At 40.5% G+C, this 18,296-nt stretch overlaps 2 long non-coding RNA genes across 2 annotated transcripts; both read left to right on the top strand.

Moving 5' to 3' along the window:
* Nucleotides 1–1,273: 1,273 nt before the first annotated feature.
* On the top strand, nt 1,274–2,776 carry LOC130207399 (uncharacterized). Its single transcript, XR_008834280.1, has 2 exons — nt 1,274–1,634; nt 2,549–2,776. It is a non-coding gene; the product is annotated as an uncharacterized LOC130207399 (long non-coding RNA).
* An 11,726-nt stretch (nt 2,777–14,502) lies between these two features.
* Nucleotides 14,503–15,096, top strand: LOC130207651 (uncharacterized). The gene is made up of 3 exons (XR_008834314.1): nt 14,503–14,748; nt 14,851–14,922; nt 15,060–15,096. It is a non-coding gene; the product is annotated as an uncharacterized LOC130207651 (long non-coding RNA).
* Nucleotides 15,097–18,296: the final 3,200 nt, after the last annotated feature.

Here is an 18,296-nt window from a genome sequence, read left to right as displayed (position 1 = left end):
CAACACAGTTTCAAATATAGTTTAATCAAAGTAGTGTGTGTGCGTGTGTGTGTATAGAGTTGTTGCTGTTATAGTTGTCCACCTCATTGTGCTGTTTCTTGAATGAACAAAGCAGAGCCTGTATGAGGAGAAGCAGAGGAACCTTTCTACCAGTAGATGGCAGTATACGCTTATGTAAACCATACATTTAATTAAATGTACCCATCGTCTCTGTTAACTAACTAGGTTATTGATAAATATGTATTTAATTTTGTTTTTGTTCTTATTTTTTGAGTAGTTAGTTAGTCCAGTCATCCATGAATCTGCACACTCCGGTACAGTAGGTGGCGGGATGCACCTAGGCAAGTTGGTTGCGATCCGCCATTCAAATTTAAAGAAGAAGAAGAAGAGAAAATATATAATATATACTGTCAAAAAACGTTATATACCAAATAATTTAAATAAGAAATAAAGCGTGTTGACGCACTAAATGTGTGTGGGAGACCGTAAGCCTGTCAACAACCACTTAAGTTAAATGTGACAAAAATAACATTCCGCGTACTTCATAAAAGCTACGGGGGACGTCGAGAATTAAAATGTGAAATGTTTTTAAATTTCGTAAAAGGTTTTTTCGGACATTGTCACGGGGAAACAGCTCTTTACAGAGAGAAACCCAGCCCGGGCCGGGGAAAATGTTTTTAAATTTCGTAAAAGGTTTTTTCGGACATTGTCACGGGGAAACAGCTCTTTACAGAGAGAAACCCAGCCCAGGCCGGGGAAAATGTTTTTAAATTTCGTAAAAGGGTTTTTCGGACATTGTCACGGGCAAACAGCTCTTTACAGAGAGAAACCATGCCCAGGCCGGGGCCGGGGCGCGAACCCTGGTCCACGTGAGATGTGAGCTCGCGTACTAAGCGCTAGACCATCATCTCTGGGCAATTTCTATGGCATTTTTGGTTAATTTATCATTATGAAACGAAAATAATAAATTAAAAGACTTGACGGGTAAATAATACTTATAATAAATAAAGAGTAACCCAGATGGTCATAATAATAATAATACTGGGAATTTATAGCGCTTTTCGAGACACTCAAATGTCGTTGTTAGCTAGCTAGCATTGTTTTGAGTAGGATATAGAATATATATATATATACTGTTACTGTATTTTGGCATTTTAGCAGAACTTTTCTTATTTGGTGCAGAATACGGTTTTCGATTTAAACTAAGGTTTGATAACAGTAATTTAGTTTCAATCAGTTTAAAGAGCCTGAGACTGTACTTCAAGCAACATCAACGGTTTTCACTTGTTTTTTTGTTTGAGAAAGTACTGGTATTTTTCCAAATATTATGTGACTCGGTAGTTTAATTATTTGTTGTGTCAGTCCTTGAAGTTCAGGCAGGTTGTGCCTTTAAAGCCCCCTGACTTGCATTTGCATTACATTGATCTGGAAAACGATAACTCATAAAAACACCTTGAGTGGACTTGCAGTGGATGAACAGCCAGCAGCAACACGGCATCGTTCTTTTGTTGCTATTCTTTGGCATGCTGGTGGCAGTAATAACTTGTGTGATGAAGAGGAGGAGTTGCAAGCTGTTGGATCTTCCACAAGGCAGCCTGGAGGAGAGGCTGCAGAGGGACAACGCTCTTCTCCAGGTAACCAAGAACAACTGTTGTCTTCCAACCACTTCTCCCTCCCTAATTTTCATTCATGAGGTTGCCAACCATGTAGTAGACGGACGCCTTCTGGACGCCATGGGGGAAGCAAGAGCTTTCATTAAGAAATGATGCTGTGGTGATGGAAAATAATTAAATATAACTATTGTGTGTATTATTTTACGCAACTATACTAGTCCGCATGTAGCATATTCCAATCTGTTCAAACATTTCTCCTGAGAGCAACCTGCGTAACATCCGGTTGTACTTTTTATCACGGAGGATGGCAATTTTTTTCTTTTTATGCAACTTTAAAAAGTAAAAAGGCAGCGCCGTCTATTTCTTCTGCTCGTATTCTCTGCCGATCTCACTAAACTTTAGCGCCGCGCTCTCGTCTTTTAAAATGATGATTCCATGCGAATGCAACATAAACACTGCCTCGCTGCTAGCATGGCACGCTGTCTTCACTTGGAAGATTGCAGAGTGTAACTGGACGCTCAGCTCTGTGACCTCGATGGAATGATCATACGGGGCAAGGTCAGGAGGTTCAAGATATTTAGACTATACAGCATAGTTTTTGTTTGCAGTTTCTTTTGGATAGATGTTTACAAAAGTTCCTTTCTCAAATCTCTCGCTCTCTCCGGAGACCTCTTCTTGTTAGAATATACACACACACACACACACACACACACACACACACACACACACACACACACATACACGTATAATTAAAGAAGTCATTAATGCAGCTGAGAACACTATTTAGATCAGACTTAGAAACTGGATCACCATAATCTTTTTTCTCACTTGTCATCTTGAGGTTCTAGATCTCAAAGGAAAAAAATAAGGATGAAACGAGTCATGTGTTATTGTACCAGATGTTCACGTGTTAATAATAAGTTCACTATTGACAGAAATGCTGGAGAAGCCAGCGAGCCAAGAGAGCCAGCAGACGTGTGGCGAGCGGGGGCCGACGGAGGCCTACAGGATCACTGGGAAGCTGGCGGTTGAATAACGGCCAGAAAAACCTCCTTCTTTTTGTTATTTCCTTCTAAAATGTTTGTGACTAGTTCATATACAATGGGGTGTAATGATGTAATGACTTATGAGACAATAAAAGACTTGTAACTTGGTAACACGCAGGCCGTCTACTATAATGTCACTTTTAAGAATAGCAGTGAAATATATATGTATGATTTGAGGACAAATTTAACTTATAGGAAGATGCAGTTGAAGCACACCATTCACTAGGAAGCAGATGGCAGAAAAATGTGTTGACACTGTCTATAGTGCATTATTAACATACTCTGTATGTGTTTTAATCTGCATACATGCATAATGATGTATATGATATTCCTTTATTTGTCCCACACTGGGGACATTTCAAAAATCACAGCAGCGGTGCACATCAGAGCATCAATGAAAATAAATATACAACAAAATACTAATGCTAAATATGCAGGGGGAAAATAAAGTAAAGTGCTGAGTAAAGTAAAGTGCCGAGTTTGCCAGGATCGCCAGCGATCTACTGCAGTGTGTTGTGCAGCCTGACAGCAGCAGGAAGGAAGGACTTGTGCTACCTCTCCCTCAGACACCGGGGAGGAATCAGCCGGTGGCTGAAGGAGCTGTGCAGAGCTGCGGGAGTGTCATGCATGGGGTGGGAGGCGTGGTTCATCAGAGACGAGAGCTTTGCCATCATCCTCCCGTCCCCCACCACCTCCACAGTATCCAGAGGACACCCCAGCACGCTGCTGGCCTTCTTTAGCAGCTTGTTCAGCCTCTTCCTGTCAGCCGCTGCCATGCTGCTGCTGCTGCTCCAGAAGACCACTCCATCAAAGATGGCTGATGCCACCACAGAGTCCAAGAAGGTCTTCAGCAGTGCTCCCTGCACTCCAAAGGACCTCAGTCTCCTCAGCAGAAAGAGTCTGCTCTGTCGCTTTTGATAGAGTGCATGTGCGTGGTCAGCCCAGTCCAGTTTGTTGTTCAGGTGAACACCCAGGTACTTATAAGATTTTACAATCTCCAGTCCATCTGGATGCTCACTGACTACCGGAGTTGATGTGGATTTGAGAGATGTTTGTAAGTTTACTGTAAAAAAGGGATTAAAAGAAGATGTATTTCTGTTGGAGGAGTCCAATTTTGGACTAATGTTGAAATGGATGTAAGAATGGTGAACTCCTTTTTGGTTTTCAAGAGAATTATTTATAGAACAATTCTTGAGTTATAAATGTGATTAAAAACGTATTCATATGGAAGATGTATGTGTATGTATATATATATATATATATATATATATATATGAGGGCTGTCGGCGTTAACGCGTTAATCTATCTGATTAATTTGGCCATTTTTACGCAACTTTGTTTACTTCCGGTGTTCGTTGAAGTTTTTTCACTCCTCTGAGTGTCAAACTGCGGCAGTGCGGTTTGACATTGTGATTGATCAATCCGTTTGTCTGTCAACATTTTGCGAAAAAAACAACCAATTAACACTCAGTAAATCACAAAGGACCTCCCACCACACAGGTGAGGCTCATTAGTAGCCTGTCAGTCAGAGAACCAGAGAACACGGTGCGAGGACAACTGAGCCTCATTGAATAGAGCTGAGATTGTTCTGGAATGTTTGATGTAGAACACGTGGGTATGTGTCATATGCAAACGCCTTTAAAAGGTGAATTTATATTTTTTTGTAAAATCGAGAAAATGTCCCCAGCCTCCAGAGGGTTAACGTGACATATTTGTCAGTTTACCAAGGCCACTGGTTCTGCTGTGTTCAGTGTTAAAGATGACAGGACCAATGGGGTCTCAAATGCACCTTTTCTTACTAATCTGGATGTTTCACTGAAGAAACAAGTTATCATCCACGATATTAAATACCTCGCTGGCACTTTATATATAGGAGCCTCTTTGAAAACACAGCTCTGTGTGAAGTTTTGTCTTTAATGAATTTCAAAATGTGCGATTAATTAGTTAATTTTTTGTAACCGATTGACAGCCCTAATATGTATGTATATATTTATATTTTATTTTCTGTTATTTTTTCTTTATGTTTCATACATTTTCTGATTTATTTGATATTAATTTAGGATATTATCCTTTATCAAACGTTCTCCGAGTCGTTATCATCAAACACGTGGTGAGAAATCTGAATTTTGCTGGATTAATTCTGTGGTTTTACTTTGTGACTATGTATGGATTTGAGATGGGTGGCATGGTGAGTGGATGAGATGAACTTTGATAGTCCTAAAATAGCACATTCATCTGACAAGAAACTGTCAAAATAAAGCTTAGTTTTTCTTCTTCTCCTGCATCTATAATAAAGCATTTGTATGATTAAATTAACACTGAAACAATGAGTCAGTTGTCTTTTCCTATGTTGCATATGTTCACCACAGACTCAACCAATATCATCTCATTGAAAAGCTGCAGCTGATCCACTCCTGCAGTGTTCGTCTACCCTGTGCCTCCTAGTCGCTACACTATGCGGTATTTTGTGAGACTGTGAATAATTGCAGAGGACTTTGGCATGCTACCCTCTACAATACTACTCTGTGTGATTCTACATGATGTGTGTGTGGAACAGAATAGTCTTGAAGAGTCAAAAAGTGTTTGTTCACATGCAGTATTTGTATTTATTCAATACAAAGTGGCGTTCAAAAACTGACCATTGAGATGAAAAGTGCTGAGTGCCACAAGGCATAACATTTGTGTTATTCATTAAATTAATGTTTTAAAAGCATAAAGAAAAACAAACAATTGGTTTACATTTCACGGCTGAAAAAGTAAAGAATTTATAAAGTGATTCAGTCTTTTGGGGACTTGTGTGCAGCGTCTTTATCCGTGTGCAGCAGGCCACCTGTATTCAAGCACACTGTTCATCTCCTTTCGGGACACATAACAATACTGTTATCAGCATTTAAAAATCTGTATCGTAATAAACCCAATGGATAGAGTGGATGCCCCAGACACAACATTATCAAAGTGTATGTCTGTTCAAAAAATAAAACATCAGACTAGTGTCCTCGCCAAATTGAAATAGTCAAATCTTTATTTGCAATACTGGAGCTAGATCTGGCTGCCGGCAGCCATAAAGACCTTACATCTGAAATCCTTCAGACCCCAGGAGGAGGCAAACAGTCCATGTTGCAACTCTTGGACTTCATGGTGCCCATCTGTTCCTGTCCGGCAGCACCTCCACTGCAGACTGCCTCCTCTTGCCAGGAACAGCAGCAGCAGGCACTTCCTAAAACATTAAACACATGCAATAAAACATAAATAAATGTATATATATGTATATGTGTTTATACAGTGCATCCGGAAAGTATTCACAGCGCTTCACTTTTTCCACATTTTGTTATGTTACAGCCTTATTCCAAAATGGATTACATTCATTATCTTCCTCAACATTCTACACACAAAATAAAATGAAATAAAATAATGAATTTAATCCATTTTGCAATAAGACTGTAACATAGCAAAATGTGGAAAAAATGAAGCGCTGTGAATAATTTCCGGATGCACTGTATATGTATATTTTTGGTATTTAATAAAACGTATTTGTACAATGGAACTGAATAATGAAATCTAAAAATATTATATATAATAATAATATTAAAAATATATATTTTGTATTTTTTGTATTTAATGAAACGTAACGAGTAATATAATAAATAATTATTATATATAATAATATAATAAAAAAATGATTTTGTAGTTTTGATATTTAATTAAATGTATGAGTACAATGGAACTGAATAATATAATAAATAATTATTATATATAATGATAATATAATAAAACAATTATTTTTGATTTTTTTAATTTAATAAAACGTGCTGAGTTTCGACGTGACAGTATTTATGATGTGCAAACCAGGAGCTGAATCGAGATGAATAGAAATGTGCTGTTTAGCCTCGACAGAAGCTTAACGTGCGTTCAGTGGATTGAGCTTCAACTCTATCTGTTTGTTAAATTCAATTCTAAAAAGAGTCCAGGCTTGTCATCCATGTAATCCGAGGACAGTCTTCCTTTGTGGGCGTGAGCTGTTCCTGGGTCAGCTCCAGTGACGCTGAATTGAAGTCAGTGCAGATGATCTGCTGGTTTCTCCTGGGACATAACCACGATGAGGCGCTGCCACGTCTTGGCTCGTGGATTCTCTATTTCCATCTCTATTCATTTTGACAGATATTGATGGAATTGTGTGAGAATATAGCAATTTATTGCATTGTTTAAATCCCATTTCATAGGATTATACGGCAGTAAAGATTTGTGTAAACTTTACAGCTGGCCAAGTGTATTGTTGTAATATACGGATCACAGCCTGAACAAACACATTTAGCATTTTAAGAGCCTATTCTTCTTCATATAGCTCCATCTGCGTCGACCAGATTAGCCTGGCCACACCCTCCTCTGCTATGAATTGATTATGTCACCTCAATGAAATAAAACTATATGTCCTGCACCTTAATCCTGTATAGATTGTGGATGTTACATTACATTACATTACATGTCATTTAGCAGACGCTTTTATCCAAAGGTGCATTTCAACCTAGAGTACAAACTAAGAACAACAAGAATACAGAGTAACATTTCCTCAACATAGTCGAACAAAAGTACCATAAGTGCTATCTAAGTGCCACTGAAGTGCTAATCTGTGTTTTAATCCAGATATAGTCGGAAAAGGTGTGTTTTCAGTCTCCGACGGAAGATGTTGTGTCTTAATCTGTTTAAATGGGCACTTACAGTCAGGTGGCAGGAGAAAATGAGCATGGTTGTATCTGGAGTTGTAGGTTTTATGCACTGAAAAAAATATCTTACATCATATGTATGTGTACACATAACCAAATCATTTTTAGAGGGTCACAGTAAAACTCGTGTTCATCAGTAGAAGGCGCTGCTTTGACAGTTGTGACATTTTAAACAAATAAAAACACCAACTGAACCATTAAGTAGGTCAAAGGAGGGAAATGCTCTTGGAGTGAATACTTATATATTTCACATTTAAAGTCCCCCCAAAGGGGGGATATTCTCTGGGTGTGTATATTTAGACGGGTCCCACGATGAAGTGGTCCAAAAACTTTGCTCGGGGGCCACGGAGGAGCGATCGATGCCCGCTTTTAAACTCTGCCAGGTGATGCACGTTTCTGTGAATTAATCCTTAAACTCAGAACCCCAAGTCCATTCCAGGGCCTGTAGTCTGCATTGCCTCACTATTACTCAGTATTTGGTTTAACCAAGTAAATTAGATGTTTACTCTGAGTGACCTTGGGCTAATTTAAAAAAATGTAATGCTAAACTTTAGTACTTCTACTTGAGTCATTTATTTAAATGCAGAACTCTAATACCTATAATACTTTTGCATCATCCTCATCCTCATCATCTGCAAGACAACCACAGGCTTTGGGAACAGAAAGAGGTTTTTAACCCAAATCGTCGACGACCGACACAACTGTGACCATGAATTCTTATCCCACATGAAGATGACTTGTATCATCCCATCTCATGTTGGCCATATTAGGGGCCATTATGAGGGTACGTATCAGTCTTAGTTTTCTTATATGAATGAAAAGAAAAATATACATGTGAAACTGCTGTGTTTACTCACACCTGATTGATGTGTCTTTGTGTCATGTTGCTTCCCCTGCCAGGTTAAATCCTTGGGAGTATTGACCAATTCCAACATAAACGCATGTGTATGAAGTATATTCTTTATATAATAATGTTAGGAACTGTCTGTTTCATTGTATTTACCTTCAAGAGCAGGTGAAGTAAAGATACTTTCTGCCTTTACTCACAGTAGTTTTTGTGTTTTGTCAAAATATGATTCCCATCTGAGGCACATTCCAGGAGGAGGTTATACTTCCAGCAGGCGCAGTGGGTCACTAGAACACCCATCAGGGGATGTCTGGGATGGCACGGTGGACTTGAAGCAGCACGGTGTTCACCTCCAAGCTGATCCTGCATTAATGGCCCAAGTCAACAGGTGTTGGGACACGTCCCGGTCCAGCTTTTAATTTCTCTAGTAGAGACACCGGAGAGAAGTTTGGCCTGCACGTTGAGCCTGGTTGCCTCCAAGTTCCTCTGGACTGGGACCAGCACAGGAACAAGACTCTGCCCACTGCCCAGTCATCCTCAATGGCACCACCCAAGTTCCTTTAGTTTCCTCCATGTCCTCCTGTGGATTCTGCAGTCTAACCAGACGTCAATCCCAGCACGACTCCCGGGTCTCAGACAGATCCAGGTACCTGAGAAACAGACAAAGTAGTGGACGAGACTTCAGCATGAGTGAAACTGAATTTCAATCCAATGTATTGTTATTAGGAGAGTTATGGATATGTTGCAGTTTTCTTCTCTCACAAGATGTGACAATATTTAATGTGTAAATGAATAGACGGTTGCATAAACATACCAGTTAGCCGTTAGTAGGTATCTGAAAGTTGGAATCTGAAACTGGAAAGCGTGTTTTGACGCAGACAAGTGTGTTAAATCAGGCTTTTCCTTTCTGTAGGTCAGAATAACTTATTTGACTGTGTCTTCTGTTTTCATAGAAACCGTAGACCGTCTCTGACCCCGCTGACCTCACCATCTGCTGCTCGCACTGGACCCGTGAAGACAAGAGGATGAGTGCTTGTGTTGGACCACAAGCGGTGGCCGGCCCCCATGAAGGCAGTTTTTGACAACCTGCTCAATAAACACCAGAAGGACATGCTCAAGCTTGTGGACCAGGACTATAATGCTCCAGTAACTCCTGGACAGACCAAACAGCAACACAACATCATATTTCACAATATATCAAATACATTTGACATATTGAAATATATATATGAATTATATATTTTTGCATTTTTATTATATTGATTACTATATTGGTTTTAGACATTTGTGTCATGTTTGTGTGACCTTGTACTCAAGGCTCTGTGTTGAATATTTACTCTCCCTGTTGTGGTTCATAAATATATTTCATAGACTAATGTCTACATGTGTTATTAATATGTGAATAATTATAGTGAACAGTAAATACATCTTTAATTAAGTAACTGCAAATAAAATGTTCATAAGAGGAGCCTCACCTGTCATCATGAGTAAAACAAGTTTAAAAAAAAGTTTAAAATAAATAAATAATGATAACATCAAATTGATATGAGTATTTGTCCACCGATCTTTATGTATGACTAATTTCGAACATTTTATAGTCAAAATCGCTGACAACATGTAAGTTCAGCTCTCATCACAATTCCATCAAGTCATGTGACTCCAGTCAGTGCTCTGTCTGTGACTGAACTCTGTCTGTCAGCTTGTAGTTTCATAAGCACAGACAGACAGTCTAAAGCCGTCTGTCAGTCATTTTTTGTTGTTGTTTAGTTTAGTTTATTGGACATATAATACAATACATGATACAAAAGGTCACGCATCATAAAAATATCAAGGATAGCACAAAAAGTCACAGACTTATTTCCGTTGTGGTCCTTGGTCTTGGCACAAAGAATACACACATTCACACATTACCAACCTACATCATAAAAAGCAATACAGTAATACACATAATACTACATTGACATCAATACAAGTTTAATCATGGACTTTTTCTAGGAGCCATTTCCTAACGTTCCCCTTGAAACTAATTGGGTTCAGGCATTGTTTAATGGCCAAAGGCAATTCATTCCACTCTTGAGCTCCTATGTGAGCAAATGTGCTTTGCCCCATCTTTGATCTACACCTTGGTGGATGCAGGTTGGCTAAGCTAGATCGTGTTCCATAGCTGTGCACTTCCCGAACACTAGGAAAATAGTTATTAAGATATTTGGGGCCCTATTGTTGACTATTTTGTGCACCATGTTGAGCCTAAAGCTGAGCCACTCTGGCCTCAACTGGAAGCCAGTTAAGTTCCTTAAAGTGGCTTCTCCAACATGATCACAGGGCCGAGTCCATCACAACTCTTACCAACTTGTTTTGTGACACCTGCAGTTTTTTGGATGAAACTGACAGCCCCCAAACCATGATACACTAGCATAATCAAATGACACTGCACCAGGCTGTTAGCCAGTAGTTTAAGACTTTCCTGTCAAGCAGATTGGCCTTTCTAGCCAAAACCTGGTGCGGGCATTTACTTTCCCCAGCACCTGTATGGCCATTCCCTCCCCCCCAAGACTGTCCTCTAACCAACAGCCCAGGTACTTCACTGTTGTTTTTGCTGCTATGACCTCACTGACTAAATCCACCTTGAGTCTCGGAGCCTTCGTAATCTGGGTTTCATCGAACAAAATAGACTCAGTTTTCCCTAAGTGAAGTGATAGTCTATTGTCGGACAGCCAGTTACTAATCTTGGAGAGCTCTTCTCCTAACATTCTTTGGAGCGTATTCAACTCTTTATGCGAGATGAGCAAGGTTGCATCATCTGCATATAAAAACAGATTACAGGAACATGCATCACTCATATCATTAATATACAGTAAAAATAATAATGGTCCTAAAACACTTCCTTGCGGCACCCCGCAGTCAATTGGTCTGGCGTCCGACATAGAGCCATTGACCTCTACTTTCTGGTCCCTGCCTGTCAGATATGAGGCAATCCACCTGACAGATAAATCGTTCAGACCCAGAGCCTTCATCTTACCAAGTAATAGACCATGGTTTACTGTGTCAAAGGCCTTTTGGAGATCTAGTAAGACCATTCCACACAGTTTCCCTTCATCCATCTCCTTTCTAATAAAATCAGTTAGATACAGGAGGCATGTGTCTGTAGAATAAGATTTCCTAAACCCTGATTGAAACTTGTATAAAAGGCTTTCCCTACCTACATATTCCGATATCTGCTCGTGCACCACCTTTTCTAAAATCTTGGATAAAACACTCAAAATGGACACAGGCCTATAATTACCTTGCTCGGATCTACTCCCTTTTTGTACAAGGAATAATCTTTGTTTGGTGCTACTTGGAACAATGCCTTGCTCCAAGGAGAGGTTAATTATGGGAAACACAGGGAGCTATTTCCACCATCTCTTAAAAACCAGCAGGAATGTTGTCTAGGCCTGGGCTTTAGCTATATTGAGCTCGGCCAACAACACAGCTACCTTCTCAACTGACACCTTGGACATGGCAAATGAACCAGCCAGTACCCCTCGACTAGAATAAAACCTCTGTGTAAACTCCTCTCCATATACACCAGTCTTAGGAGGCAATGCTCTCCATATACACCAGTCATCCGGCTCCTGGTCTTTGATTTTGTGATTTTCTCAACTCCACTGACGAGTTTTTCGGTGCAAATTTGGTATTCATGAACGTTTTCTCCTCTGGGATTCGTTCTGAACTCAGAGCGTTGGTGATTACGTTCACATCACCTTTCAGACTTCCTCGGATTTTAATAATCATAAAAATAATAATAAATATGAGAATCACCATTTGTGACTCCTGCATCTATGCTTTTTCAAATAATCTTTCTGTTTTGTATATTATATAGAATAATATTGTATTTGATTGACTGAATAAAATACACAACAACAGCACACATGGTGTATGAAACTTCTAAAGAAATGTCTGAGTGACCGTCAATTATTAAATATTATAACATTATAGATATTCTTATTTACAGTAAACAGAGCAGGGTAATGTAAAAAGAACATTAGTAATATAAATAATTAAGCTGTTTCCAACAGTAGTGACTACTGGCTGTTTAATTCATATTTATTAATGTACGCAGCAACTTTTCAAATAGTCGTTGCATTGTTTAATGCAACACAGTTTCAAATATAGTTTAATCAAAGTAGTGTGTGTGTGTGTGTGTATAGAGTTGTTGCTGTTATAGTTGTCCACCTCATTGTGCTGTTTCTTGAATGAACAAAGCAGAGCCTGTATGAGGAGAAGCAGAGGAACCTTTCTACCAGTAGATGGCAGTATACGCTTATGTAAACCATACATTTAATTAAATGTACCCATCGTCTCTGTTAACTAACTAGGTTATTGATAAATATGTATTTAATTTTGTTTTTGTTCTTATTTTTTGAGTAGTTAGTTAGTCCAGTCATCCATGAATCTGCACACTCCGGTACAGTAGGTGGCGGGATGCACCTAGGCAAGTTGGTTGCGATCCGCCATTCAAATTTAAAGAAGAAGAAGAAGAGAAAATATATAATATATACTGTCAAAAAACGTTATATACCAAATAATTTAAATAAGAAATAAAGCGTGTTGACGCACTAAATGTGTGTGGGAGACCGTAAGCCTGTCAACAACCACTTAAGTTAAATGTGACAAAAATAACATTCCGCGTACTTCATAAAAGCTACGGGGGACGTCGAGAATTAAAATGTGAAATGTTTTTAAATTTCGTAAAAGGTTTTTTCGGACATTGTCACGGGGAAACAGCTCTTTACAGAGAGAAACCCAGCCCGGGCCGGGGAAAATGTTTTTAAATTTCGTAAAAGGGTTTTTCGGACATTGTCACGGGGAAACAGCTCTTTACAGAGAGAAACCCCGCGCGGGCACCGGGGATTCTTTAGCTAAACGGCCCTAAACAGCTTCCCATTCATTCTCTATGGCGGTGTCTAAAATCGCCGATGTAATATATCTCTGGCCACTCGCAGCTCAGTGGCGATGTTTTCAGAGTGAAGCTCCTCCCGCTCCTCCCCCTCCTCCGTCTCATTCAGTCTGCTGTGAGAAGGACCGACTGCTATACATGGAGTTTCCACCGTTGCATCCAACAGTAAGTCGTTCTAACTTATTACAATGAACTAACATGTAATGATAATTAGTCTTGACAGTCTCTTGTTCGCACTGTAAAGTTGGTTGTGTTTTTTCAGTTTGGTTTCTCCGTGTATGTGACTTTCTTGCGCTGTTGAAACGGGAAGTTAACGCGACATCATTTAAATAAATAATGCTGTCGGAATGACCATATCAATACAGTGGATATGACGTTACATGACCATATCAATACTGTGGATATTACGTTACATACACGCTGTGAAGGAACGGTAAACTGTAAACAAGTCACGGAGTTTCTCTTTTTATTGTCTCCCGTAACTTCACTAAACGCGCACTTCTCCTCGTTTAACGTGACTGATGAAGCTTTACTTTAACATATCACGTGTATTACACTCAACTAATAAAGGTGTAATTATAGATTAAACGACCAGCAGCCTATTAAAACAGTAGTGAGTAATTGTAACTTTACTTTTATTTATTTTTTAATGCAGGACCACCATGTGGTGGTATTAATATTTCTATTTTTACTGAAGTAGAAGTTCTGTATACTTTCTCCACCACTGTTAAAACAGAGAACAGCAGAATGTGATACGGTGTTTATATAAAAGTATACTCATAGTCTGATGCAGATATTTTGGGATGGTCACAAGGAATGGAGATCATTTCTTGATAAGACCCTTCACACTTCATTCTTACTTGGGTCACATGACTGTGGGAGTTCACCTCCATGTACTTTTCCACAAGATGTTCAGGGCACAGGAGATGGGGGGGGGGGGGGGTAGCCTGCCTGCCTGCCTGCCACTGACATGTAAATAGTGTGCCTCAACAAAGGACTTAAGGTTCAGAAACTATATTGTTTGGAAACAATGCCTGTCTATAGCGTATTAATATACTTACTAATATACTCTACTCTTTTTCAAAACAGGAGATGAGCAGACATGTTTTACCCTGGGAGAATGGCTGTTTCATTCCTTCCGCTGGCTTCTGGAGAATGACATTTGATACACCATCTACCTCATCAGGAACCAGCAAAGAGAGGAAGCTGCAGGAGTGTTCATGGCAGCAGGGCAACAAGGACAGCCTCCTGTCCTTTCTCAACTATTCCTCATGTTTGGAGGAATCCAGTCTCTCCTCAACTATGAGGAACACAAGCCAGTTGTGAGCAGCAGCATCGGAGGATGACCAGCTGGTGGGTTTTGGGACTCGTGCCTACAGCACCTGGCGAGAGGTCTGGGAGAGCAGGGAGGACGGCTATGCATCCTTCATCCTGAAGAAGAAGAACTGCACTGCAAGCACAAAGATGCATAAGCTACAACTCTACCTGAAGAAGAAGCTGCAGCCACCCACTGTCTCCCCTCTGATGTCACACGCCTCACCTGTGATGTCACACGCCTCACATGCTCCTGCTGAAGCCATTGGTGAGTCTGGTGTCTTGTCAGGGATCTACATGCAAGTCATACAAGCGCAAATGCAAGAAGATATTTCTTTCTTTCTTTCTAACTTGTTTGTTTGCATCACAGTGATGGATGAAGATGAAGAGCTGGAGAGGATGATGCTGAGCATCTCTCCTTCAAAGCAACATGTGCAGAGCTGTGAGTAAACATGTGCTCTCTTTTCTTTATTTGTTTCCCCCCCTTGAAGATTCACAATTGTTTACAGTTCAGACGATTTGCTATTAATCCTGTATTCTATTCAGCATATTTGATATTGTTTTGTGTGTGTTTTATAGCTGTTTCTGCATCTTCGTCATCCTCCTCATCTGCCAGGACGAGAAAGAGGTCTTTAACCCAGAGCACCGTGCGTCCGACACAACTGGGACCATGAGTTCCTCTCCCACATGCAGCAGGACTCGCCTGGTGTCGGCCGTGTTCTGGTCCTGTTTGTCTTTTGGTGTCCCGCCTGTTGTCCTCGTGACGCTGAATGGACTCCGGACCTGATGAGTGGTATCCGTCTTTGTTTTCTGATGTGCATGAAGAGAACTGCTGTGATACTAACACCTCTTGCATGTGTTTGCTGTGTGTTTGAAGTCAAGGTGCTTCCTGCCTAGGTGACATAGTGATGACTGGTTCCTGAATATTAACCCATTGCAACATGAACACATGTGTATGAATGAAATATACTCTGTCGTAATCATGTTACAAACAGTCTGATTGATTGGATTTGGTTGAACAAAGCAGGTGAAGTAAAGATACTTTCTGCCTTCACTCACAGTAGTCTTTGTACTGTCAAAGTATAAATAACAACAAAGGTTTTCCGTTGCAGCAGCCAGGCGCTCACCTCCCAGCCGCCTTTTGATCCTGCATTGATGGCCCAGCTCAACGCAGCCTCCGAATCGGTGTTGGGACAGATGAAGTATCCAGCACTTCATCTCTCGAGCACCGACACTGGAGAAAAGTTTGGCCTGCAGTACGTTGAGCCTGGTTGCCGCCCAGTTCCTGTGGACTGGGACAAGCACAGGACCAAGTCGGACTCTGCCCCCCCGGCCCTGAATCCACCTCCTCAAAGCAGCGTGCCTACTGCCCAGTCATCCTCACTCTTCATGGCACCACAGAAGCTGTTCCAGTTTCCTCCACGCCTCCTGTGGATTCTGCTGCTGTCAAACCAGACGTGACTTCGGCCTCCGACAGATCCAGGTAACATCAAACACACAGGCATAGTAATGGACCAGACTTTAGTTAGTAGGAACTGAATTTTAATCATATTCATTTCAGGAGGTTTCTCTGTAGATCTGAATAACTTATTGTATCCTTTGTCTTTGTCTGAGAAACATGTCGGCGTCTCTGCTGGCTGCTGTCTCGCCGACTGCCGCCGCACTGGACCTGTGAGGACAGGGGAGAGGTTTGTGTTGGACCACAAGCGGTGGCCCCCATGAAGGCAACTATTGACAACCTGCTCAATAAACACCGTGGCATGAAGGACATGCTCAAGCTAGTGGACCAGGACTATGCTGCTAGTTCACAACTCTTGCACAGACCCAAACAACATGCTCCACCCAACAACTAAACACCACATCTTACTATATGTTAAACACCTCTGCAAATTACTGAACACCAGCTCGTCTTTAAACACCAGCCCGAAAAACTGCAAGAGCTGGAGGAACTCTGGCACGCCTGACAAAGGGCAGCGAGACGACCCGGGTGCCGGTTGTAACAATGCCTGTTGCAGTCGTGAACCCACCTCCACCTAGTCAGACCCTCACTAAAGCCTCTATTGAGCAAATTGTGCAAAATATTATTGAAAAGCAACAACAGCATCAGCAGCAACAACAACAACCAGTGGCTTCAAAGAAGCAGACAAAACGTGCCTTTCCTGTGGTCAGCCAAAGTCCAGGTATGAGAATGATGGTTACTCCATCCACTTCTTCTACCAGCAGATACTTTTACTGCTCCACTAAAGTTTTTAAAGCTTACGGTGCTGAGGGTCTGACAAACCCAAAAATGCCATTTAATGACTTTGCAGGAACACAGTTCTTTCAGCAGGAACTGTCTGCCACAAAGAAAAGGGTGGAGGAGAGGCCAGCAGAAGAGGAAGAGAACTGAATCCCAGCACAGAACCCCAGAACACTGGTCCAAGGTGTCGCTTTTGTGGGATGGGACTGAAGCAGGGCCCAAACAGCCCTCACATTTCACACCGGTTCGGGGTAGCAGAAGTACGTTTATTGTCCTGCAAAGTATTTTCCTGTACAGAGACCAGGGCATGGAGAAGGAGATGACGTGGAGAGTTCAAGGCATCTGCCTTCTATGAGACGGGAAAAACAGATGGGCCGTTGACAAGAGCAAATAAGAGATGGGCAGTGTTTTGTCATGTATATATCTTTCTTATTTTAATAATTACATTCTTTTATGATATAAATTATATTTGTTTTACTATTTTTATTGTTTGTGTGACCTTGCACTATGGCCTGTGTGTTCAATATTTACTGTCCTTGTTGTGAATAAATATATTTCATGGACTAATGTCTACATGTGTCATTAATATGTGAATCATTTTAGTGAACAGTCAAGACATATTTAATTTAAGTAATTGCAATTCAAATGTTTATGAGAAGAAAACTAATATGTTACATATAGGTTATAAATAAATAAGTCAAGTACTGATATAATCTGTCTGCCACTGGGATAAAGTGACACTCCAAAAATAGCAAAGTAGGGAACACTTTTCTTGATCAACAGCCCAACTGAGTCTCGAACCCGCGTCCAAATGTGGCTTTTCAGGACATTGGACAGCGTAGATAATACTGCAATTTCATTGGCTGTCAGTGAATTCCCACTATCCACGTCTTGCCCCCGCGGCCTGGGCATGGTTTCTCTCTGTAAAGAGCTGTTTGCCCGTGACAATGTCCGAAAAACCCTTTTACGAAATTTAAAAACATTTTCCCCGGCCCGGGCTGGGTTTCTCTCTGTAAAGAGCTGTTTCCCCGTGACAATGTCCGAAAAAACCTTTTACGAAATTTAAAAACATTTTCCCGGCCCGGGTTTCTCTCTGTAAAGAGTTTCCCGTGACAATGTCCGAAAAAACCTTTTACGAAATTTAAAAACATTTCACATTTTAATTCTCGACGTCCCCCGTAGCTTTTATGAAGTACGCGGAATGTTATTTTTGTCACATTTAACTTAAGTGGTTGTTGACAGGCTTACGGTCTCCCACACACATTTAGTGCGTCAACACGCTTTATTTCTTATTTAAATTATTTGGTATATAACGTTTTTTGACAGTATATATTATATATTTTCTCTTCTTCTTCTTCTTTAAATTTGAATGGCGGATCGCAACCAACTTGCCTAGGTGCATCCCGCCACCTACTGTACCGGAGTGTGCAGATTCATGGATGACTGGACTAACTAACTACTCAAAAAATAAGAACAAAAACAAAATTAAATACATATTTATCAATAACCTAGTTAGTTAACAGAGACGATGGGTACATTTAATTAAATGTATGGTTTACATAAGCGTATACTGCCAT

Source organism: Pseudoliparis swirei, chromosome 17, assembly GCF_029220125.1.
Source record: "Pseudoliparis swirei isolate HS2019 ecotype Mariana Trench chromosome 17, NWPU_hadal_v1, whole genome shotgun sequence".
In the NCBI taxonomy this organism is placed as follows: Eukaryota; Metazoa; Chordata; class Actinopteri; order Perciformes; family Liparidae; genus Pseudoliparis; species Pseudoliparis swirei.
Note: the sequence above shows the minus strand (reverse complement) of the source record. Positions and strands in the feature narration are given on the sequence as shown.